This window comes from Bos grunniens, chromosome 4 (assembly GCF_055505025.1).
Source record: "Bos grunniens cultivar Pamir isolate PY7600 chromosome 4, Bosgru_T2T1.0, whole genome shotgun sequence".
Classification (NCBI taxonomy): Eukaryota; Metazoa; Chordata; class Mammalia; order Artiodactyla; family Bovidae; genus Bos; species Bos grunniens.
In genome coordinates, this window is record NC_141168.1 from 96,987,685 (window position 1) to 97,014,223 (window position 26,539).

Genomic DNA, 26,539 nt, shown 5'->3' on the forward strand with positions numbered 1-26,539 from the left:
CAACAACAAAAACCCCAGAAAGAAATGGGAAAAGACAGAATCTGTTGTTTCCAGTCATCAAAAGTAGTGGATATATTAATTTCTTTTTCAAGAGAGCTCTCTTGAGAATGTATGATTTTGGTTTCACCTTCTGTATTAAAAAGAGGTATAAATGGGTAATTTATTATCATAAATATTCTAAGTTTCACTGTGAAAACAGCACTGTTGCATATATTTTGATTCAGTTAGCCATACATGCAGACTCAACAAATCAAAGATCTTTTAAATAAAATTTTCTAAAGCCTCAAGTTAGAAGCTCATTTAAAAAAATTTTTTTTTGCTTATTCACATTCTAGTTTCTTATCACCTTAGCTGCTTATCAACTAGGAGCAGCCTTGTTCTGTTTAGTGTTTCTTGACTAATCTGAGAGAAAGTCAACAGAAGCTTTTTTTTGTTATTGTCATATGCATTTTAGTATTTGGTGGGGAAGAAGGAAGCAAAAAGATCAAATTTATCTGAGATTTAAAGGTATGAGGATAATAGAAATGTTCTTGAATTTTCTGTTACCATCACCATTAAGCAGAAGGTAGACACAGATATTTCTGTTCCAAATTTCTCTGATACATAGAATATGGCTTCATGGGCTACCACATGTTTCTATTTCTTTGCCAGAAAGATCCCCAGCAACTATTAGAGTAGATTCTTTCTTTTAAACTTAAACCTGTCTGCCTGTCTGTCTTTCTGCAAGTCTCTCAGTTTCTCAAACACTTTGAGTTCTAATTATTTTTCTGGCTAACATTCTCCAGTAGAATTTATTAGTTGTACATACTTTGGTAATTTTTATATTTTAAACAATATTGTTCATCAGCAAAGATAATTCAAGTCTTTTCAACTCTACAATTACATGTTGCCCCAAAATCAAGTCTGAAAGTATGTCACATCAAAGTAGTTTTTCATAGTTTCTTTAATTATAAAAGCCATTCACCTAAAGTGTCAATCACATTGTTTAAAGTTAGCAAGCTCTTCTTATTTAGGGTATGCTGTATATAAAATCGGAGAAGGCAATGGCAACCCACTCCAGTACTCTTGCCTGGAAAATCCCATGGATGGAGGAGCCTGGTAGGCTGCAGTCCACAGGGTCGCTAAGATTCGGGCACGACTGAGCGACTTCACTTTCACTTTTCACTTTCATGCATTGGAGAAAGAAATGGCAACCCACTCCATTTATTCTTGCCTGGAGAATCCCAGGGAAAGAGGAGCCTAGTGGGCTGCCGTCTATGGGGTCACACAGAGTTGGACATGACTAAAGCAACTTAGCAGCAGCAGTATATAAAATAGTGTGTTTCTATTTATTTGGGAGTTTAAGAATCCTCTTAAATTTTCCTTAGCACATTTGGATTAAAGTTTTCATTTAAAATTGCTTTCATCTTTCATGTAAAAAAATATTCTGTAGATAACCAGCTATGCTTCAGTCTGAAACTTAGTATTAATTCAGTAGTTTAACTGAACCAATAACTATTTTGAGGCATATCATTAAATTTGTTCATTTCAAATAACTGGCTCCTAGAGGACTTCCTTGGAGAAGGAAATGGCAACCCACTCCAGTGTTCTTGCCTGGAGAATCCCATGGACGGGGGAGCCTGGTGGGCTGCCGTCTATGGGGTCACACAGAGTCAGACACGACTGAAGCGACTTAGCAGCAGCAGCAGCAGAGGACTTCCTTGGTTGACCAGTAGCTAAAACGACAAGCTCCCAATGTAAGGTGTCCAGGTTTGATCCCTGGTCAGGTAACTAGATCCCACATGCCACAAGTAAGAGTTCACATGCTTGAACTAAAGATCCTACATGTGCAATGAAGACCCAGTGAAGCCAAATAAATAAAATAAATATTAAAAAAGAGAAACCTCAAATAACTGGCTCTTACAAAATTTCCATTACATGTAGAATGAATAAAACATGTCAGAATCTGTTGTAAAAATGTACAGTTTATTCATATTATGTCCTTTAGATGGAATTTAAAGGGCTTTAGCTGTGAAGAATTTTCCATCGTCTTATTTTTATATAATGATCTATAATATGAATTTTATATGGTATACTTTAACAAAATCGTGTTAGCAATCCAATGGAGTATTTCCTTCTCCAGTTCTCAGTTGTTTGTCTTTACAATATCCCTGTGCTTGAGTTAACCACAAAAGAAAATTAAAAAATTAATTAGACCTCCTGAGGTTATCATGGACTGGGGCCAAGGGAAAAATCCAACTCGATCCCTCATCTGGCCAGTCAGTTTAATAGAGGCAGCACAGACTCTGGGAGTATGCAACACTGAACATCCTTTTACAAACTTCTCCCATTGCTGTCTAATTAGGATTTTTCCCTTGAACAAGGAAAATGGTACCAATCCATTCTGATATCACCAGCATGAATCACTAAAAAGTTATTTAGCAAAATTTTACTACACTTTTAATGCTGTACTATGTGAGATATAAAAAAGCCGTCCTTCCATCAAGACACTGTGTCTTAACTAGGGAGACACATTGAAAAGCTAAATTGTATCTTATTCCTTCACTCCTAGGAAATGAGAGAAGGAAATGATTAGCATGGGCCATTATTATAAAATCACCACAGAAGAAAAAGACTAGAGTCAGGCCTTGAGAACTTGGAAGGTTATAGTTTTGTTGACAGAAAGAATGAAAGATAGGCTATGATGGGAAAAAATATAATTAAATATATGAATCAGAAAGAAAATAGCAAATTTAAGAGGGAGAAGGGAGTGGCCATTTTGGAGTGTGCTTGCTATGAATGACTTGAGATTTGTTTTAATTGGAGTGTAATTTCTTTACAATGTTGTGTTACTTTCTGCTGTACAACCAAGTGAATCAGCTATATGTACACATACATCCCTTCCCTCATGTACTTCCCCCCGGCCCTGCCCCATTTCCACCTCTCTGGATCATCACTGAGCTGGGTTCCCTGTATTATAGAGCAGCTTCCCGCTAGCTATCTATTTTAGTCAAGGTAATGTATATGTCAATCTTACTCTCCCAATTCATCTCACCCTCCCCTTCCTGAAAATGATCTTAAATATATGGCAGTGCTGCCAAATAATGGAGAGCATTGAAAAGTCAAATATATGATTGTAGAACTGATCAGAAATTTGTTTCATTATATTTTATGTTCTTTTGATGGTAGGCCTATCCAGATTTAATAGGGTATGGATGGTGGTGTTAATATGCTATTATTACTCTGTTCTGTTTTCTTTTTCTATGTTTTGAATTAAATCTGTATTTCCTAAAGATAACTAAGTGGTCTGTGTATGTAATGAATACAAATCATCACTAAACCACAATTAAGAGACAAGTGTTTTGGTTTGGTTTTATTTAATTTAATGTCTCTTCTAAAATGTAGATTGAGATTGTTTTCTTACAAATCTTGCTATAAATGGTGCTCCAGTTTCTATCATCATTCTGCCATCTTGAGCATCACTGATTTGGTTAAAGAAATGATACTTCTTGCCCCCTATCTCATTTAATGGCCAACAGTCAGTTATTCATCCATCTTTTCTCCTCACTATTGTCAGCAAGATCTCTTTAAAATGAAAATTTAAGGATGGGGAACACGTGTATACCTATGGCGGATTCATGGCAAAACCAATACAATATTGTAAAGTAATTAACCTCCAATTAAATAAATTTATATTAAAAAAAGAAATTATACTTCTTGCCCCCTATCTCATTTAATGGCCAACAGTCAGTTATTCATCTGTCTTTTCTCCTCACTATTGTCAGCAAGATCTCTTTAAAATGAAAAGTTAAAAATAATTTTTCACTGCCCCCAGATTACCCAACTCCTGTTTAAAAATTTTTAATTATGTTAGAATAAATTCCAGTGTTCTTTTGATAATCTATAAATCTTTTTTTTTTCTTCTGGATTTGACTATCCATCTAATTCTTTGTCTACTAAACTAATTTACATTCTTTACTTGCCATTTATCTGAAATATTTACAATTATTCAGAGTGCACTCTGAATATTATATTGATATTAATATATATTATATATTAATATTATATATATTATAATATATATTAATATTTACAATTATTCAGAGTGCACTCTGAATAATTGTAATATTTCAGATAAATGGCAAGTAAGGAATGTAAATTAAAGTGACTCTATGATGTAGCACTTTATATTCTTATTTATAAAATTCAACTATTAAACACATCAGTTCTTCCAAATTTTTATCAGGCATCACCTCCAATGTAAAGTCTTCCCTTACTCCTAAATTTCAACCCTTTTCCCTAAAGATAATCAAATTTACTAATGTAAAGTTTTATATGTTAAACTCCTTAGGGTAATATCATATATTTACATTTTAAATTTTATTTATACATTTTTTCTTTTTTATTGCATTATATACTACCTCAGGGAAAGGTCTATCCTATATTTATCTACATATTCCCATTGCTTAATGCAGTGCCTGCAGTATGGTAGATTGTTATTAATATTGGTTGAATTAGAATAAATCTTCCACCTACTGAAAGGAAGAGTAAAGGATTTTTGATATATGTTAGCTGTGGAGTGGGTATATAGCTCATGTTTAACACCAGGAATTCTAGAACAAGGTTATTTGCCAATCAAACCTTGCTCCATCACTCCCTAGCACATCAAACAATTGTTTTCGGATTTTAGTAAGGTAATTGATTCTCAAGGGCAGATATCCCACTCACCCCTAATCCAATGTGAATTTATTTAAAACAAACAAACAAGCAAACAGGTAGGCCAAGAGAGACAAAGTTGAGCAGCAGAGAGAGAGACAGACAGTCAGACGAGGGGCAGAGAACACAAATGGTTCACAAGCTCTCACTTCTGGTGGCCTTCCTTAGGACCTGTGGTCCATATCTGGCCTAAGCTCATTTTACCTGCATTTCTGTCACTTGAAACCAATGGAATCCTAAAAAATAAAATTGAGTATATATACATATATATGTGTATTTATATTAACAGCTTCAGGGTTTTGTATATTTGTTGAAAGTAAGATGGAAAATGAAAACTACCACTTGAAATAATCATAGAAGCATTTATTAGCTTTGCTACTAGTACTATCTTGTTTTGTATGTACACACACACACATACACACTACATCTATATCCATTTACAAAGAATTCCGTAAACATTAATGTGTTCTAAAGAGGCAAAGGGAGATGTTTCATTATACTTTGAATGAATTGCATCAAAAATCTTGATTTGCCAGGATTGTGATGAAAAGCTCATTTTTTCTAATGTGAACATGTACTTTCTACCCCAGAATAAATCATTTTATTCAAAACATAAAATGCTAAACTGATTCAGATCTTTGAAAAAGGCGATGCCATGCTTTTGCTGTTGTTGCTACTGTTATTTTCAAGTAAAAATGTGATGTTCTCTATACTTCTGCAGCTGAAGTGAAGAATGTCATGTAAAACAACTATTTTCAAATGGAAAGTACCTTATTCATTTCTGAAATTGGAGAAATAGGGGAGCTTATAATATGGATGTGTAATTTATTTCTCAAGTTGGAGAGTCTGAAGTACCTCATAAAAACACATAAACCACTACATGATCAGTAGTAAGTCAAACGGATGATTATTGATGATTATAAACTTTCGCATACAGTGTTCATACTGACAAGTATTTTTTTCACAATTCTTGACAAATGGTTGTGTGGTTGGTGGGACTATACTTATAAAGGATTCATAAATATATCATCCCATGTGCTATCAAGGCTAAGAGGAGAAGTGTGGATAGATGTCATAATGAAGCAGCCTGTACTACGTGTCTTCATGTTATTCTATTTTTTCTATTATATGCAATGTGGATCCTCTGAGAAGTAGTTGCTGATGATCTATCTACTCAGAAGGGATGTGAAGGTTTATTGTGAAGTAAAATAAAATAAAAAAAAGAAACTTGTTAAAAAAAAAAAAAAGAAAGAAAAGTAGGCGAGGAGGAATCGGCAGGATTCTGCAGGAGAAACGTTCAGTCCAAGGTTTGAACTTATTAAATTCTGGCAATCCAACAGAGAAATCTGAAAGAAAGGTTACTCAATAGAAGAGTCCTTTGTTAAGCAGAAATGACCCAACTTGTATACCACAGTTTACTCAACTATCTGTTGCATCCAAAGAATGGCCTTGGCTCAAAATTTGTGATGAATGAGAAAGACCTCGTAAATGGAAGCCATCATCTGAACCACGCTCTGCAGAGCTGGTCAAGGATGCTGTCCTTGCATCACCATGGCACATTCAGTCACGCCTGACTCTGAGCGACTCTACAGACTGTAGCCCACTAGGCTTCTCTGTCCATGGGGATTTTCCAGACAAGAATACTGAAGGAAATGGAGTGCCATTTCCTCCTCCAGGGGATCTTCCCAACCCAGGGATCAAACCTGAGTCTCCTGTGTCTCCTGCATTGCAGGAGGATCCTTTACAATTGAGCCATCTGGGCACATTGGAGATACATAGACTAATAAGAAAGGTGTATGTTAATCAAGTTAGTAAGCACAGTTCTTTGAGAAACAGGACTGTTGGCCAAAATTCTAAATAGTGTGTTTTTAAATTAGAAAGGTTTTGCTTACTGAAGTATCTAGTGGTTACCAGCAGAAAGTGCTCGAGTGGCAAATGGAAGGAGAGATATGGAAATAAAATCAATATTCTGTTCAATAAAACTTAAAAATAAACAGTTTACATGCATGCATACAAATCTTCGAAACAAATGAAACACAAAACCATTTTCAAAATAGAATAAAAATTCAAGGATAAAAGGAAATAGACGATGAGCATAAGTAGAGTCATGCCAAAGAAAATGGAATAAAGGAAGGACCTAAAAAAGCCTTTTCTAAACTGGAACATTTATTAAATAAACCATACAACCCCTAAAATAACTATCGCCTCCAAGAATGAGTTTGCCAGATGTACGAGTGAGTATGTGGAATTAAAACATGTAATAAATCTGTAAGTTCGGATGTGATGTTCTCTGGTGTCTGAGCCCTTCTGCCTGAGATCCTGACTAATGAAAAATTTACCAATGGCTTTTATTTTATTTGACAGAAAAAGAAGTATTTGTTATTAAAACTTTCAAAATCTGGAGAGAGAAGATAAGTGGATTCTCAGTACTGAGCATACAGTATTCACATCAACTTTAGAATGAAGAAAAAGAGGATCTGCTATGGGACATTGAGAGCAGTATCACACTAGTCAGTATCAATATAGGTTTTGGAGGAAAAATCACAATTGTCACTGTCATTTTCACTCCTTGGCTAGATCCGCTCTATCAAATAAAGTGATATTTATAAATTAAATTTTCTCAAATTATAATATAAACAAGTTTGTATTTGCATTTTTTTCTTTTTTACTTTCAGTAATAAAATCTAGTGTTTAGAGCTTTTCATTTCTTGACAGCAAGGACTGGAAGAATAGAACTAAAATGTTTAAATTACTGAGATTTCCAGTGACCTCTTTCAGGTTGGCACATTGGAGCAGTTACTTAGTGAGCTAGCACCACAATATGTAATTTAGTAACAAAAATGCTTACTAGGTTACAAATGAGTTATGCCGGCCTTAGTGGACTGTAGGACTGTGAATACCCGATTTAGTTTCCTCCCTCAAATTTAAAAATATTAAATTCAAGAAACTGGATCATGATGGCAGATTGAGTGAATAAAGGCATATAACTCTTGTTTACCTGAAATACCCTAAAAGGATGAAAAATGAGTTTTTAAAAAAGATCTCCCTCCTGTGCTGGCAAACAAGAGAGTCATGAGCCAGGTATAAAAATCATTCTGTCAGAATCGGCAGTTCTCACATAACCCAACTATAGGCAATTACACAGTGTAACTGAAAAAAACTATAAATACCCAGAAATAGACCTATCATTAAAGGTGCAGTTATTGTATCAAGAAATGTATAGCATTTTACTAAAAAAGTGTGAGAGATCTGAGCAAGTGGAAGCAAGTTCACTATTCCTAAATGTGAATACATATTTGTGAAGATGTCGGGTTTCTTCTAACCTCCCTTCCTATTGATTCATAACTCAGTCCAATCCCAAACAAAATACCAAGTAAAATAATCAGCATCAGTGATTTCTCTACAAAAAGAAGTTAATTTCAAAAACAATGACCACCATGAAACTTTGGAATTACATAGCTAGGTTCTTTCTTGGCTTTTGATGTAAGAATAAAACTATTTATTCAGCTATGAACTGGGACATTTCCTTATGCCTAGAATTTTAGAACACCTAAAAGTTCCTTCTCAAGAGAAGTTCCCATTGACAACCAAGAGACCATGGTGTGGTCTCTTTCATAGGAATCACTGTGAAAAGACGAGATGTAAGGACATGAGGAGATGATTAAAAAATTGGCTAAGGATCTGCATGGTACCTGTGTGGAGATGATCAGCAAAGAGGGTGGAGTTGAAAACCCTGAAGTAAAGAAAATATCAGTTACTTTAAGAAATAGAAATGGTATCTTTGGGAACTTTGGTCATAAAATCAATCATTAAAGGAAGAAAATCAGGTGGTTTGGGCTTAAAAGTATTGAACATGTTTCCTGAAACTTTGACTTTCTTGCTCACTCCCTTTCTTCTTCTCTCCCTTTCTTCCTCTCTCTCTCTTTGCTATTTTGGTAATATCTTCTGGTATTATATCTAATATATGTAGAGGGATTGGTGGAGAGTGGTGTTAATATAATTAAACAAGAAGGCCACTAGACCGAGATGGCTCTCAGGCTTCAGTAGCGCATGGAAGCAAACCAAAATCTAAGTCAGAGTCAATGCAGCCACTAAGTCTGAGGAGATGAAACCCAAGAACAACCCATCGCATAGCCAACTAGGCTTTCCTGTTTAAGGCAACTGTCTAAACTGTAGCCAATCAATGTCCTTGCTTTGCTCCCTCATCTTCTCTATAAAAAGGTCTCCCCTAATTCCTGTCAGTATAGCCCTCCTCACTACATTGGGTTTCATCCGACCCAATTCAAATTGATGTATGCTCAAATCAACTCTTAAAAATTTAAATGTGCCTCCAGAGTCAGACACGACTGAAGCGACTTAGCAGCAGTCGCAGCAGCAGCAGCAGCTTATCTTTTAACAGGGTTGCTTAACAAGTTAGGAAACTACCCAATTCCTTTTTGCATGTTTACCATCTGCCATCTACTAAAATATCTTCTGTCATGTAAGGGTTCCTCTGCTGAAGATCCCATCCTCATGAGGTCGCCAGAACCACCTGGAGGACTTCTTAGCTACATCTTTGAAAACTTTGCAGATGGAAGGGAAACAAATGCCTATCACAGCAGTTGGGGATGCTGAAAGATACAATGATATGGGTGCCAGGTTGACTGGATGTTGATTTAATTCTTGTAAAAATTGTTTGAGTAATATAATTATTTAGAAGTTGTATAAGGGTTTTAAAACAGTGCAGTTAAATTGTACATGTACGATATAATAGAGTCTGCAGTATAACAGATTCTGTGCAACTATACAACTGAGAACTTAATTTTGAAATTTCACTGTATGTTATATTCACTCATTTATGCAAAACTCTATAAATGAGTCTATTTGCTTTATTGTCAAATTATATTATTTAGGCCTTTATGTACAATATTTTAGGACAGGTATAAAATCTGTAGTATATAGAAATAGACATGGTAAAAATCATCACAGACTCATGTAAAAAGGAAGAGCTTACAAAACACATGTCAAGATGTAATGTGAGGAAAGGGTCTCAGGGTTATTGTTAGGTGAATAATAGCTAGTAGCAGAAAATACATTCATAACCCTTCCCATCCTTGTAGACACATCTGTAATCTTTCTCAGTCTTCCTTGGTTGGAATTAACCTCTCTATTTCCTTCTCATGTTCTTTTGCTTCCCAATCCCTACTTTTAACATATTCTATTTTATATTTCAATTTGTAATATAAGAAAATATCTCCAGTACTAGGCTATATTATTTATTTTATCCATCCCAAAAGTATCACAGGGTAAATAACTCTTTAAGTGGGTCAAAGCATCTTTCACACAGTTCTTCTTGGGACATTTCCAGAAAGCTTCAGAAATAATATAGTAAGAAAAAAAAAGGAAGAGAATCAGCAATTTTCAAAGATTGCCTGAGAACTAATTTTTGGAGGCCTTGAAACATGCTTAGAGTTTTTTAATGGTTTTTATGCCATCTTTGTTTTTAAAAATGAAGCAAAATATTTAAGAAGATAATACATTTAAAAATACGAAATTTGAACCATGAAACTTAAAAAACTAAGAGACTCACAAATTCAGATTTGGTGTTAGCATATGATTGGCCTGCTACAGGTTAGAGAGACTGGTCCTTTTGCAATGGAATTGTGAAGGGTGATTTAGAGAAGCCAAGGAGAGAGAAACAAGAAGGAAGGCTACATGAATGTTTTAACATTGTTCTCTGCTCATTTGCCTTTTGTATTTTTTTTTTAATGAAATGCCTTTTCTCTCTCTCTTTTTTTTAACCAAAGCAAAGTCTCATGCTTCATATACAACGAAAACGTCATCTTAACATCTGCTGTGCTACACACATGGGTATATTTATCTTTTTCTTCTCTAAGAGCCCATATTTTTTATGCAATTAAGTTGGTTGGTGATGTTATGACAATATTTCTTGTACAGACACTGGAATGTTGTTAGAAGCCAAGCGGTTCTAATTAAAAGCTGAGAAGCTGTCATACTCATTCACATAGCCTCTCTGGTACAGATAGAATGCATATCAATTTTTGGATAAATAGAATTAATTAGCAACACACTTTCACATCCCATAAAAATGTGGGCTTCTGCGGTATGTTACTGGGTTTCCCTGATGGCTCAATGGTGAAGAATCTGCCTGCCAATGCAGGAGACCGGGGTTCGATCCATGGGTTGGGAAGATCCCCTGGAGAAGGAAATGGCTACCCACTCCAGTATTCTTGCCTGGGAAATGCCTGGTGGGCTACAGTTCATGGGGTTGCAAAAGAGTCAGACATAACGGTGTGACTGAACAACAATGGATATGTTACTACTTGGCAGCAGATTTTGAATTTCAAGAAAGGCTTCATAAAATCTTTACCAGATATTGAATGAAACTAATGAAATAACAGCACATACGTGATAATCAACTTTACAGTAACAGTACTCAGCCTTTTAACAAATTTAGAGTCCTTTACTATGTGGGCATCGGAGTCATTATGAGGAGGCAAAACTAGTTTTGATTTGGGGAAGATTTGTCTACGTAAATCACTGTACTCAAAATTCTTAGAAAAGTGTCAAGTAGCCTCACGTGAGCTTTGCCAATGTTGGTTTTAATATCTCTCTTAAAACGATCACTTTTTCCATGTTACAGGTATTACTGTCTCCCAGAAGATATATATCTCATACTGGCTTTGTCAATGGAACTTCTGATCATTCTTTCTAAAGAATTACATTCTAAAGGCCTGAAGTCAAATGAAGAGATGCCCACCTTCAGATATGCCTTCTGCTTATAGTGCTTGTATAGCAAATACATGGTTATTACCTGTATATTCATGATCCTGTGTATCATCTGTGACTGTCATCTTAGTACAGTTTCAGTCATTACCTGTATATTCATGATCCTGTGTATCATCTGTGACTATCCTCTTAGTACAGTTTCAGTCATTTTATCGTGTTCTCTTTATCACTGCCGTCCATTTTCACTGGGTGTTGAAGTTTTAAAGCATGTCTTTCTGTCCCAGCTCCTGAACTCTTTGTTTCCAGCTGGCGTCTTCCTGGACAAGCAGTTCTAGGTTTTCCTGAAGCTACGTGTTCACATGAATATCATTAAATGTCTCCCTCCTCCTTCTGATGCTTTGCAGTCTTTAGAGATGACTTTCAGGTGTTTTTTTGAAGTCAGTCAGTTTGAACTGGAGCAATTTTGCTGGTTCTTTGACCAAACTTGACTGTCCTTCAAGATAAGTCACCGTTAGTCCATGAAGTAAAATTTTATAGGACTGGCTTTTTATAGGATTGGCTTTTCTGTTCTCAGCCAAGAAGGTTTACTCTATCCCCCAGTGAAAAGTTGGACCTGTTCAATATTAGCATTAAATTTTGCCAAATAGAGGGTTTGTGGCATCAGAGGACTGGCCTCCACTGCAGATGGCTCAAGGGCATTAAAGGTTTATGTAATGAATTTTTTCCTCCTATTGACTTTAAGATACTCTACCCTTCAGGAAGCAAATCCTTTGGCTAGGTCATTGCCCCTCAAAGTATGTCAACTTTTTAATGTGCAAGTAATCAAAGCAAGGTAAAATAAAATTTTCAAAGGAAACTCAGAGATTTGACCCTTGTGTCCATAATTCAGACAGTATCATTGAAGTACCATGCAGCTGATGCAGGAGTAGTTGGAAAGACATTTTTATAGCTACAAACAGGCCCTCTTTGGTTCCAAAGGACACTGAAACTGCCTCTAGCCAGTAGCATCAGGGTTACAGCTCCCTGTCCAAAATCCTGTTTGTATTCTACTTTAAAACCACTCAGAGCCTGACAACCAGGACAGACCATCAGTAAGTATGGGGGAGGTGGACTGGTTTTGTACGCTAGTGATATCTACATTTGATGCAGTCACTGCACAATTACAAAACACTACAATTTGTGTAGTACATTGAGAAAATGGAAAGGACCAGTTACAGTCAGAGGGATGAATTGTGGCCACTCTAGGCTTACATGGCCCCTCTGGAAGGTTAGGAGATCCAAGCAGTGCTATGGTCAAACCAAACCTATTGAACTAAAAGTAAATAAACCTAGATTTTTGGTCCTTGTTCGGCCTCTTCAATAGCTTCATGAACTGGGTCTTCAAAATTGTAGCCAATATTTGCTAAAAGCAACACAGAACATAAATCATTTTCTTATGCAGTATCTTATTTAAAACCTGGCTATCTTATGATGTTGGTCATTGTCTTAATTCATTCAGGCTTCTATATCAGAATCTCAGAACCTGGGTAGCTTAAACAATAAATATTTCTGACTATTCTAGAGGCTGAAAGGTACATGATCTCAGTGCAAACATCTAGGTTTCCTGGTGAGGACTCTCTTCCTGCCTTGAAGTCAGCCACCTTCTTCTTATATCCTCTAACAGGGAGAAACAGACAGCAAGCTCTGGTCTCTTCCTCTTCTTATAAGTACACTGATCCCATCATGGGACAAAACCCACATGACCTCTTTTATGTCTAATTACCTCTCAAAGGTCCCACCTCCAAATATCACCACACTGGAGGTGGGGGCTTACGGCTTCATGATAGGCATTTGAGGAGGACACATTTAGTCTATAACACCATTCTATAGGGTCATTAAATCTCTTAAGTGACAAACTTAGGTTAAATGGTTCTCCTAGGACATTGACTGTTACATTACAGTTGGATTTTGAATCAAAACCATCTGTCTCCAACTATCATTTTTTATTTTAAACCATTGTATATGGCTTAATAATTTCACCCCACTTTGAAAACAAATAATTTTCCAACAACATTCTTTTTGACTCAATACAATAGCAAAGCAACCATTTTTAATACATGTAGTATTTACCCATTTCCTTTCCAAGTATTAACAGAATTATTCCTGTATGGCAAGTACTAGTGCCACAGAAAAAAGGAGCTCACAGTCTGGTCAAGGGGACAAGTTAACACACAATTACAGTTTGCTAAAGGTGCTATAATAGAAACAATGGGAAAGCCTGGGAAAGAGACCCAACAGCAGAGGTTGGGAAGGGGAATGGGCTAAAAACTCAGTTAATGTGGGAAAATATACCTGCTTCCCTGGTGGCTCAGACTGTAAAGAATCTCCCTGCAATACAGAACACCCAGGTTCAATCACTGAGTCAGGAAGAGCCCCTGGAGAAGGAAATGGCAATCTGCTCCAGTATTCTTGCCTGGAGAATTCCGAGGACATTGGAACCTGGTGGACAACAATCCATGGGGTTGCCAAGAGTCAGACATGCCTGAGTGACAAAGAGTCAAGAGCCGGATACCTAAATTGAGTTTTGAAAGATGAGTAGGAAGTCATTTCTGATGGTGTGCCCAAAAGATAGAGTTTTAAAGATAAAAGAAAGGGTTCATGTGAGAGCAAACAGAAATAATACAGTGCTTTGGGAAACTAGATGCTTTATGGTTTAAGAATTGGGTGTGACAGTGAATGTGGTAGGATGTGATTTCACTAGATTGTCAAATAGGGATATTTTACAAATTGCACATTTTGCTAAAAAAACTATAGACTTCTGGTTACAAGGAGGAACCCTAAAACATTTCAAGGAAGGGAAATAAGATGATCAAATTTGATTCATGGAATATATTTAATTTGAGAATAAATTGTGAGAGAAAGGGCACCGTAGATTGGAAAAACAAAATGCAGGTAAGTTGAAAAAATATTTTAAAAAAGGATCGAAACAAAGGCTGACATATGAATAGAGTACTTGATAGAGTGGTAAGGGAGTCAGAAATCAACAGGATGTATGAATGACTGTACTTAGTCATGGTCAAGACTAGAAAGTCAAAGATAACTCCCAAGTTTCTGACTTGAACAACTTTGTTGAAGTTCATGCCAATCACAGAAGAAAGGAAAACAGGAGGATGATCAGGAATGCATGTGTTTATTTGGGGTGAAGAGTTGGGGTTGAAGCACCACTGAAAATTTCAAGATAGAAATCTATTTCTAGAAAGAACTTAGGCAAATATAAAGAAATAGCTCTGAGGTCAAAGTTTTGCTTAATGGAAAAGGTATAGTTCTGATAACTTATGAAAAGTGTGTAGAATGAAAGTCAAAGAGCGGAATCCCAAGATTTAAGAAATTTAGAGAATTGAGCTTGCAAAAGAAATTGTGAAGCACTATTTAAAAAAAAAATTTTTTTTTTTTGATCTAGGGTATAGCCAACTAGCAAACAGTATTGTGTGAGGCACTAACTTTGACAAGAATTGTTCACAGGGGTTCTCTCTACTTCTCTTATTCACTCTGCAGTTGAAAAATCTCTGGTTTCTGCCCTAAAGTTTCCATTGGACTGGCACCTGCAAATTATCTTCATTGTTGAATCAAATGTGTGCTTCCAAGTCCTAATTTTATTTGACGTGTCAACAACTTATCACAGTTGATCTCACATTATTCCAGACACTTTGTTTTCTTTATACCTGACAGTCTTCTGAGAAAGTGAAAGTGTAAGTTGCTCAGTCGTGTCCAACTCTTTGCGACCCCATGGACTATACAGTCCATGGAATTCTCTAGGCCAGAACACTGGAGTGGGTAGCCTATCCCTTCTCCAGGGGATCTTCCTGGGTTTGATACCTGGGTCTCCTGCATTACAGGCAGATTCTTTACCAACTGAGCCATGTGGGAAGCCCTATTGAGAATTCTTCCTAACTCTTTCGCTTAAGTCTCTTTTGTGGACTGACAGGTATAAAGAAAACAAAGTGTCTGGAATAATGTGAGATCAACTGTGATAAGTTGTTGACACGTCAAATAAAATTAGGACTTGGAAGCACACATTTGATTCAACAATGAAGATAATTTGCAGGTGCCAGTCCAACGGAAACTTTATGGCAGAAGCCAGAGATTTTTCAACTGCAGAGTGAATAAGAGAAGTAGAGAGAACCCCTGTGAACAATTCTTGTCAAAGTTAGTGCCTCGCACAATACTGTTTACTAGTTGGCTATACCCTAGATCAAAAAAAAAAAATTTTTTTTTTTAAATAGTGCTTCACAATCTCTTTTGCAAGCTCAATTCTCTTTTAATTTCTTAAATCTTGGGATTCTGCTCTTTGACTTTCATTCTACACATTTTTCATAAGTTATCAGAACTCAACCCCACAGATAGCAGCCCACCAGACTCTGCCATCCCTGGGGTTCTCCAGGCAAGAACACTGGAGTGGGTTGCCATTTCCTTCTCCAACGCATGAAAGTGAAAAGTCAAAGTGAAGTCACTCAGTCGTGTCTGACTCTTTGCAACCCCATGGACTGCAGCCTACCAGGCTCCTCTGTCCATGGGATTTTCCAGGCAAGAGTACTGGAGTGGGATGCCATCACCTTCTCCGACTCCTCCTCTAGTGAACCTTTTAATTTTAGACTTTCTTCAGACTCAACTGTATACCACCTCCTGTTTGTGTGTTCTCCCTGCAGCTTCTATGTATTTGGAAAAATATTTACATACCAGTGACATCTAAATTTGATCCTGAACCTAAACTTCTCTTCAGATCTCTGGACATATGTAGACAACTATTTACTCATAATCCCCACTTAGATATCTAGTAGGCATCTATGTTACATATTTTATATATTCTATATTTAATATACTTTATTATATATTCTTCTTATCTCCTTTGTCTTTACATAATTGATGCTTTTGAACTGTGGTGTTGGAGAAGACTCTTGAGAGTCCCTTGGACTGCAAGGAGGTCCATCCAGTTCATCCTAAAGGAAATCAGTCCTGAATATTCATTGGAAGGACTGATGCTGAAGCTGAAACTCCAATACTTTGTACACTTGATGTGAAGAACTGACTCATTTGAAAGACCCTGATGCTGAGAAAGATTGAAGGTGGGAAGAGAAGGGGACAACAGAGGATGAGATAGTTGGATGGCATCACCAAATCAATGGACATGAGTTTGAGTAAACTCTGGGAGTTAGTGATGGGGTCGCAAAGAGTGGGACATGACTGATCAACTGAACTGAATTGAATATCTAATATATAAATAATTATTGGATTTGGTTCTTCCTCCAGAATGTCTCAACTAGGTCCATATTTCCTTATCTTGACACCAGCTCTATAATCCAAAAGAATCACCATGCTTACCAGAATGACTCTAAGAGCCTTCTGTTAACCTTCTAAGTTTCACTCTCTCTGTTCTTGCAGTTTATTCTCAATTCTGTGGCTGGAGTGATTATTTTAAATGCAAATCTCATCTTTATACTACTTAAATCAATTAACAGCTTACTGTAATATGATAAAATTCAAAACCTTGGTGTTCCTTGCAAGGCTTTGCATAACTTTTTATTTTTCAGCCTCATCTCATAACTCCCTACCTGATATTTAATGTATTTCTCCAAACTCATCCTCAGTGCTCATCTCACTGAAGTGCTCTCTACCCATGACTAAAAGACTGTTTGTCATGGCCATCACCATGGACATCAGTTGTCGCTTTATTAGAAGTGCAGCATCTCGGCACATAGAGAGCAATTTAATGTGGAGGTCGAAGAGTCAGAGATGACGTCTAGATTTTTTACTTGAACAAGCAGATCTACATCATTTTCTCTCTTCACGTGTACTTAAATCTGAGATTTCCCACATAGATGAAACTTCTTTAGAAAAGCCTCCTTTGATCCCCTGATAGAGTGCTTCTCACATTACAGCAGCATCAGAATCATCTGGAGGGCTTAGTAAATCACAAATGCCTGGATCCCACCCCTAGAGTCTTTTACTCAGTAAGGCTGGTATGAAAGGCTGAAATCCATGTTTCCAGCAAGTCCCCAGGTGCTGTCATGCTGCAGGTCCAGGGGCCACACTTTAAGAAGCCTTGCTCTGCTGAGAAGTTCGCAGTCTTAGCTGCATGGTAGGAATACCTGGTGGATGGGGAGGGAGGAGGGAGGAGGGAGGAGGGTTCAGGATGGGGAACACATGTATACCTGTGGCAGATTCATTTCTATATTTGGCAAAACTAATACAATTATGTAAAGTTTAAAAATAAAATAAAATAAAAAAATAAAAAAAAATAAAATAAAAATAAAAACACTGATTCTTGTACCACATCCTAAGTTAGTTAGATAAGCATTTCTGGAACCTTGCTATGGGTCCTGAACTTTAGGTGGCAAGCGATAGCTTCTTCAGATACTTGGGGGACCTGTAATAACACCCTGATCTCTGATTACTAATATCTTAAGATAAAACACTTTAAGTTTTTCTTGTCTGTTATTTCTGCTGAAAGTTAAACTCCCTGTTTGTTGTTGTAAATTTACAATTTGGAAATGTCCTTCACATTCTAATTGATCCAGTAAAATGTTAAATTTTTGTATGTTGTAGTTAATATAGAGACTTAGCATATTTCAGTGGGATGGAGGGTGGGTTTCTAGAGGATTGGTCTGCAACGTCACTGTTTTAAATGCCATGCTGAGAAGTTTGAAGTTAAAAAATAAAATTTCAGTAGAAACATAAGAGGGAAGAGTTGTTATGAATTTTCATAATGAGTGGATTTAAAGTAAATAATCTTTCAATCCAGATTAAGAAAAAAACCAGTGGAGATAGAAAAGGGTAACATTAGGATGTTTGTAACCTCAGAATTATTCTATTTTGGATACTCTGATACAGTCTTCATATTGAACCGCATTTTCTAGACCTCAAGAATTATTTTTCTTCTGTTGACAAGTTTCTCTTCAGATAGGAAAATACAATTGTCAATATGTTATACTTAGATTTGTAAACTACCTATTAATAGAGGGGATTGCTCCAGGTGTGTTGGTTGAACAAATGACTTTTTACCCTTTATTATTTTGACCTTGGGAGGAGTATATTTTGCTTTGGGTCTTCATAATATGCAGGTTTTATGTGGAAGCTAGTGACTGGGAACGGTTAAGAATTAATGTAGAAAGTTGTCAATGAAAGGAGTAGATGAATGGTAATGGACTGATTGGAGTTATTGAAGCCACTAAAATAAAGGAAAAATGAGAGATGCATGGATAGGGCTTGCTTCAGCAGCACATATAGTAAAATTGGAATGATGCAGTGAAGACCAGCATGGCCCTTGTTCAAGAATGACAAGCAAATTCGTGAAGTGTTCCATATTAAAAAAAATGATTGGACAAAAATATTGGAACTGAGTACATTCAGCTATGTCTAATATATCTCTTTAAGCATTTGCTTTTCATGAACTTCTCTTTGAAGATACACGATAAACTATTTATGATACAAATTAAGATAATCACATATATTTTCGTATTTGTTTGATTTTAAAGTGCTTCATGTATATAAACCAAGAAGAGTGTTTTCTTATGTGGATATTATTCAGTACATACTATTATATGATCATATAATTACATTAACCTGACTCCAGTGTGTTCAGAATAAATCTCATTAATACAAGAATAGCAGTTAAATATATGTACACATATTTCCTGTGTTTAAAAAGTTAAGGATGCAAAAATAAATTATTAGGTAGAAATTTACATTTGAGCAGTAATTCACCTAGAAACAAGTGGAATGACAGAAACATAAATTAAAAGACTCATAAGAGAACAGTTTTGTTTTTGTAAAGGAATTTGTTTTACAAGCAAAGTGACAAATGGCTTAAAACAATATTCTTGTTGCTAGGCTCTTAGATACCTAAACAGACCTTATACTTTTTAGGTTTAAGTATAACAAACTGAAACATTATAAAGATGCTTAGTAAAAATAAAAAGATGACTCACTACAAAAATTAGAATTTTGCTTTTCTACTAGTTCTTGAAACTGTATACAACAGATAATTCTTTCTTCAGATTTTCTGCCTTTTTTTGTTAATCACTTGTCTTAACAACAGTCTCACTATGTGAATTTTTTTTTATTTTTAAAAAATACAATATTATTTAAATATTCTCTTAGGTTGTAACTTGTTATTTCTTGCATGTTAGAAACAAACTATTTTATTTGGAAACATTTTTCCACTATTTCTGTCTGATGAAAAATATAAAGTGGCTAGTTTTGATGAATCAATCCAGTATAACAACGATAGATTAAGAAACTTGATTCAAATGTTAGAAGAATCTTGCCAAGTGGTATAGATACAGTATTGAGAAAGGAATTTCAAAAGACAGAGTAATTTTCTTTTTCTTTTTCTTTTTTTTTTTTATTACTCATTGGCTATGTGATTGTGGGCAGGTCATGTCTCCTTCTGAAATTTTTCAACTTGCCCCACTTTCATGATGACATAGATTCCTTGGGTGCAAGACAGTCAGAAACTTTGAGGTCCTGATATTTGTGTTTATGTGTATGCATATAGTTTTGTTTTGTTTTAATTTAAATTTATTATGCATATAGTTTTGAAGTGGGCGTTGAGGATGCTGTCATTGAGCTCTATCACATTAAAAAGATACAGAATCAACTACAACCTATGAAGTGTAGATTTAAATTTCTTTTAATTTATATATTTTTGAATTTTATTTGTTTATTTTGGCTGTGCTGAGTATCTGCTGCTGCCAGGGCTTTTCTCTATTGGTGGTGAGCGGGCGGCTGCTCTCTAGTTGCAGTACACAGGCTTCAGTGTACTTTTGAATTCACTTCAGTGAATTCAGTGGCTTCTTTTGTAGCAGAACATGGGGCTCTAGGGTGTGTGGGCTTCAGTCGTGGCTTCTGGGCTCTAGAGCACAGGCTCAATGGTTGTGGCACACGGGGCTATTTTTCCATGGCATGTGGGATCTTCCCAGACCAGTGATTGAAGCATTGGCAGGTAGGTTCCTTACCACTGAGCCATGAGGGAAGCCCGAATTTTTGTTTTTATGCAGCATGTCTGTGTGTTTTAAGGGGAGTGAAATCAGTTTAAACCAAAGATTACCATGATTAAAATAGAAATATATTAAGAAAAGAGTGTAAAAGCAAGTGGAGTCTGGCCTAAAGAAAAATGTGATAGAAAACAGACGGTGTATTGATTTTTCTCTGCAAGAATTGGTGCATGATTTTTTTTTTTTCCTGAAAACTTTCTGTCAAAAGTCAAGCTTAAATTCTACTGGAGGTGATGAGCAGATCATGAAAATCCAAAAGCACACACAAAAAGAACTTAATAAACAAATACTTAAAAAAAATATATATGTTTATTCTTTTGGCTGCATCAGGTCTAAGCTGCAGCGTGTGGGATCTTTTGTTGCAGCTCGCAGGCTCTTCTGCGTAGGCTTCTCTGGTTATGGTGTACAGGCTCCAGAGCCCATGTGCTCTCCAGCTGTGGAGTGTGGGCTCAGTTGTTGTTTAGTGGCTCAGTCCTCGCCTGCTCTTTGCGACCCCATGGACTGCAGCATGCCAGGCTTCCCTGTCCATCACCATCTCTTAGAGCTTGCTCAAACTCATGTCCTTTGAATCAGTGATGCCATCCAATGATCTCATCCTCTGTCATCCCCTTTTCCTCCTGCCTTCAATCTTTCCAAGCATCAGGGTCTTTTCCAATGAGTTGGCTCTTCGCATCAGGTGGCCGAAGTATTAGAGCTTCAGCATCAGTCCTTCCAGTGAAAATTCAGGGTTGATTTCCTTTAGGATTGACTGGTTTGATCTCCTTGCAGTCCAAGGGCCTCTCAAGAGTCTTCTACAGAACCACAGTTCAAAAGCATCAATTCTTAGACACTCAGCCTTCTTTATGGTCCAACTCTTACATGCGTACATGACTACTGAGAAACCACAACTTGGACTAAATGGACATTTGTCGGCAGTGTAATGTCTCTGCTTTTTAATATGCGGTTTAGTTTTGTCATAGCTTTTCTTCCAAGCAGTAAGTGTCTTTTAATTTCATGGCTGAAGTCACCATCTGCAGGGATTTTGGAGCCCCTCAAAATAATGTCTGTCACTGTTTCCATTGTTTCCCCTTCTATTTGCCATGGAGTGATGGGACTGGATGCCATGATCTTAGTTTTTTGAATGTTGAGTTTTAAACCAGCTTTTTCACTCTCCTCTTTCTCCTTCATCAAGAGGCTGTTTAGTTCCTCTTTGCTTTCTGCCATAAGGGTGGTGTCATCTGCATATCTGAGATTATTGATGTTTCTCCCGGGAGTCTTGATTCCAGCTTGTGCTTCATGCAGCCTGGCATTTCACATAATGTACTCTGCATATAAGTTAAATAAGCAGGGTGACAATATACAGCCTTGATTTACTCCTTTCCCAATTTGAAATCAATCTGTTGTTCCATGTCTGGTTCTAACTGTTGCTTCCTGACCCGCATACAGATTTCTCAGGAGGCAGGTTAGGTGGTCTGGTATTCCTATCGCTTGAAGAATTTTCCAGTTTGTTGTGACCCACACAGTCAAAGGCCTTAGCATAGTCAATGAAGCAGAAGTAGATGTTTTCTTGGAATTCTCTTGTTTTTTATATGACCCAGTGGATATTGGCAATGTGACCTCTGATTCCTTTGCCTTTTCTAAGTCCAGCTTGAACATCTGGAAGTTCTGAGTTCATGTTCTGTTGAAGCCCTTGGAGAGTTTTGAGCATTACTTTGCTAGCATGTGAAATGGGTGCAGTTGTGTGGTAGTTTGAACATTCTTTGGCACTGGCTTTCTTTGAGATCGGAATGAAAACTGACCTTTTCCAGTCCTGTGGCCACTGCTGAATTGTCTAAATTTGCTGATATATTGAGTACAGCACTTTAACAGCATCATCTTTTAGGATTTGAAATAGCTGAGCTGGAATTCCATCACCTCCGCTAGCTCAGTAGTTTCCCCAAAGCATGTGGGATCCTAGTTCCCATACCAGGGATTAAACTGGTTTCCCCTATATTGGAAGGCAGATTCTTAACCACTATATCACCAGGGAAGTCTCCCCATAACAAATAATTTTAAAATTTTATTCCACATCAAATTGTGGCATGAATATCCCATTAAAAACAAAATCCAGAAGAATAACTTTAAACTCATTATAAATTCCCCCCCAAATTTTATCATCAGCAGTTATTGCTTAGTGCATCTCTTCACAAGTATCACAGATTTCTTCTTTAATTAGCTAATTGCAACATCCAAAAAGTTCTAATGCAAACTGTTGTGGTTAAGTGGGTCCAAATAATGCTGGGTTCCTGAATCTACCATTTACAAATCTTGTAATAGATAAGCTAGTGAGTCTCTATTTTTCCCAATCCTCCCTTGTACAGAATATTGGCATTAGTATGTAGAGTTATTCTGAGGTTTGAATGCAATTCCTCATGTAAAGTATGTGAAACATTGGGATAATAAAGCACAACACTAATGAATTTATTAGGTCATTCAATGAAATCTAATTGTCTAGATGCCATTGACAATGAGCCTGAATTTATTTAACAATGACCCCCAGAAAAACCCTACTACAGTGATAAAGTGACCTTTGATGGGCACATTTCTTGACAGAAGGAGGGACAGTCTTTGTAGGGTAATAGCTTAAGAGTAATTCACAGTTAAAGAGAAATCAAATAACACTGTGAAGGAAAGAATTGTGGAGACCAAGAGAGGAGTGAAATGCACTTGATAATAGTAAACTGTAGTAATTAGTAGACATTGATTTGCATATTTATTCACTTTATTTTAATGTACCTGTTTAACTGTAAGTTAATTTTAGCAATAGCTGTGTTTAACAATTGAATCAGCAGAGTTTTGAAAATTCAGTAGTATAGTTGACTCTCATGAGTTGGTACAATTGCCTTTTGCAAACCACTGAGGGACACTGATTGTGAAAATGCATGAGTGATACTTACACATGTGCTTTGTTATCTCAAAACAGGCATTACAATCAAAGGTCTATTCACCAAATATCTGGCCAAAAATATCTGTATATAATCACACTATCTAGAAACCAGAGTCTAAGACTCATCTTCATCATTCCCTAACAATAAAAATAATGTGGATAATTTCTCTGGATTATGCGTTCATACATTCCCTGAACAGAAAATGTGTCTATAAGATAACCATCTAGTTGTAATCATTGTTATCTATTGTAGGCTACACTTGATTTATTATGATAATCCGAATTTTTTGTGTGTGGGGTTTTATTTTCCTATGACATTATGTATAGCATTAGATTCAGAAAATAAATTCATTGATGTGTATAAACATGATTTTTTTCCATTCTAAAACTAAGACCTCATTAACTTTGATAACATCTATTTTCATCCTTCTAAAAACAATGTTACAATACAACAGAAAATGACCTTTCATTATATCTCAAGTGAAGGAATCTGTACATATTTTTTTTAAACTTCTCTATATTATATACAAAAATAAAGAAAATAAACTTACACTTTTTTCAATAAGTCAGTTGGTTATCCAGTAAATATTTAATGAGCAGTTACAGTGTGCTTGTTAAATTATTCCAGGTATGAATAAAATAGAGCACATCTTTGTATTAATTTCAGGGCTTGTCCTTCATTTCATGTTGATTCATTTACGTTTGTTCTTTGGTAAGAAGAGGATTGTAAGTGAAATGGAGAAGGTATTTTAAAGTGATGAAGGAAGGACCTTAGGAAAGATAACGTTTGAGTTGTTGCTGAAGTAAAATAAGAACCTCTGTCATGCACATATCTAGGAGCGAGACTCTGGAAGAGAATTCCAGGCAGAGAGAGTGGAAAGTGCCAAAGCCCTGAGGCAGAAGCTTGTTTGGAGAATTCAAAGGACAGAGGGAAGTGAAGAAATCTGCATGTGTGCCCAAGTCGCTTCAGTCATGTCTGACTCTTTGCAACCCCATGGACTACAACTCACCAGGCTTCTCTGACCATGAGATTCTCTAGCCAAAAATACTGGATTGGGTTATCATGCCCTCCTCCAGGAGATCTTCATGACCCAGGGATCGAACCAGAGTCTCATGCATCTCCTTCATTGGCAGACAGGCTCTTTACCACTAGCGCCACCTGGAAAGCAAGCTGGAGCAGAGTATATTGAGGAGAACAGTAAATGAAAGAGATAACAGAATCACAGACTGAATCAATAATTGCTAAGCCCTGTTAGGATATATCACAATATGAAAACAAAAACAGGACAGGGAGGCCTGGCGTGCTGCGATTCATGGGGTCGCAAAGAGTCGGACACGACTGAGCAACTGAACTGAACTGAACTGAAAACAAAAACAGGGAAATTATGACCCCTAATTGTCCCTTTATAAAAAATATATATGAGAAATAACTTTCAAATAAAGTTGTTATTATTAATAATATAATAATACAAGTGAACAGGAATGAACATAGTGTTATTCCTGTTAAGTTAACCTGCATTTCCATCTTCTGTGTACATTTTTGTTATAATAACCTTTATTTGGAGAAATTTGCTTCATTAATTCATTTATTTACTGAGTATTAATATGCATTATTTTAGTGTCAGGCTCTTTTTTAAGAGTAAGAAATAAGAAGTGTAATGAAAAATTTCCTTTTCTCAATGTTTTTTACACTCTATATTCAATTTTATACTTGAAAATATTATAAAGACATTTTTATATTCACTCACTATTCTAGGTCTCTAACACACTTTTGATTCATTATTTTATATGCAATTCTTTTAAAATACTATGTCTAAAACTTTAGAACTTGCATGATTATAGTAGATACTTCAACATATGTGGTTGAAATTATAATAGACTTATTTAAATATTGCTTATCTGTAGTTTAGAACATTATTATGAATAAAACTCGAAGTTCAGCTGTAGGAATATTTCCATGTAAAACAACCTGAAGATAGTACGCCATGCACTCATTTGGGATGCTTTGAGCTGCAAGTAATAGAAATCTCTCCTCAAAGTGTCTTAAACAGTAGGAATATTCATTAATTTATTTTTATCCCGAACTAGAAGCGAGAGTTAGGCAATTCTAGGCAATTTAAAGGCTCAACAAGTCTTTTACTCTTTTTCTCTGATGGCCTAAGGATTGTTTTTGTTCCTCTATGTATCCTGTCTTTGCCCAATCTAAGAGAGAAGCAACTCTCAATGCATGTTTCACCTCCTCATGCCTCTTTCTCTTTTGAATTGATACGAAAACCTCCATCAGGTCTCAGCAGAAATTAGTCACTGGCACAGGAGGACAGAGTTCCTCATTTTGGACATCCTTGATTCAGAATCTTTTTTTTTTTTTAATTAATTTTATTTTATTTAACTTTACAATATTGTATTGGTTTTGCCATATATCAAAATGAATCTGCCACAGGTATACATGTGGGGACAAAGGCTCATTTTACCTAAACAAATTATTTGTCTAATGTAATTTTTAAAAAATAAATCTATGATTCTGTTAAGAAGGAAGGTAAGATTGGGGAAAATTGCTATTGAGTGGGCAAACAGTATCCGTCACTTTATGTTCCTCAGTTTATTTGAACTGATAAATCTTTCATGCAATAGCAAAGATAAATCTGTGAACTAGATTAACGTAAATGAGTACAGCTCCAAAGAAACTATTACTAATTGGATTCTAAAATTGACTGTTACTTAAGTTGAGTTGGAAGTAGTAATTTAGTAAATTGTGAAATTATATCTTGTTAAATCTATACTGCTTCTAAGCATCCACTCTGTTAATTTTTATCCAAACTGTTTAGTATAATTTTTGTATCTTTACATTATAACCAATTTCTAAAATCTAGTATTATTTTTCAAATCTTATGTAATCATTATTTTAAGTGATTAGGAATTGACCTTTCTAGCTAGTTAGTCACTTCCAGAGGATTTTTCAGAATGAGTGACAAGAAACTTAAATTAGTACTGGACATTATTCACCAATATTTCAATCATTATTATTAATTACCTGAGAACCACCTCAAGGATTTTTGTAAACTATCAGCTATCTCCATGAACAATGTATACATGTATGAATTATGTACATGTTTTCCGCAGTGAACACTCTCTATAAAATCCATTTAAGCACTCCTTAATTCTACAAGCCTCAGGGATT

At 36.0% G+C, this 26,539-nt stretch overlaps 1 protein-coding gene and 1 non-coding gene across 2 annotated transcripts in view; both read left to right on the plus strand.

Annotated features, from left to right (window-relative positions):
• DGKB (diacylglycerol kinase beta) overlaps nt 1-26,539 on the plus strand; it is a 1,123,143-nt gene that overhangs the window by 191,975 nt on the left and 904,629 nt on the right. The window lies entirely within an intron of this gene.
• Nucleotides 18,663-18,769, plus strand: LOC147374568 (U6 spliceosomal RNA). Its single transcript, XR_015163341.1, has one exon. It is a non-coding gene; the product is annotated as a U6 spliceosomal RNA (small nuclear RNA).